Here is a 391-nt window from a genome sequence, read left to right as displayed (position 1 = left end):
ACACACAACAGCACAAACACAGATCTGTGATACCATCGCTTTTAAACCTGGCAGCTAGACAGACACACACACATGCACACGCGCGCGCGCACACACACACACACACACACATACATGCACACACACACATGCATACACAAGCCATGATATAAAAGTGAATAATGAGTCTTTATTACTGTAAACTCAAAGAAACAAGCTCATGATGTCATCAAAAGTCGATCACATTTACATTACATTACAGTCATTTAGCAGACGCTTTTATCCAAAGCGACTTACAATAATTGCATTTAACGTAGAACTCAGTATACTACTACTACTCACCAGAACTCTGTTATATATTAGCAGTTTTTATGGCTATTCTATTCTACGCCACCAGGCATGTTGCCATAGT

General features: G+C 39.6%; 1 protein-coding gene across 2 annotated transcripts in view; it reads right to left on the bottom strand.

The window, feature by feature from the left end:
• Positions 1 to 204: 204 nt before the first annotated feature.
• LOC311316473 (follistatin-related protein 1-like) overlaps positions 205 to 391 on the bottom strand; it is an 8,496-nt gene continuing 8,309 nt past the window's right edge. For both annotated transcript variants that reach the window (XM_084447333.1, XM_084447334.1), the window contains exon 11: positions 205 to 391. This exon is cut by the window's right edge and continues 515 nt beyond it. The gene's annotated coding sequence lies outside the window, so the exon portion shown is untranslated.

Source organism: Borostomias antarcticus (assembly GCF_949987555.1).
Source record: "Borostomias antarcticus genome assembly, chromosome: 12".
Taxonomy (NCBI): Eukaryota; Metazoa; Chordata; class Actinopteri; order Stomiiformes; family Stomiidae; genus Borostomias; species Borostomias antarcticus.
Note: the sequence above shows the minus strand (reverse complement) of the source record. Positions and strands in the feature narration are given on the sequence as shown.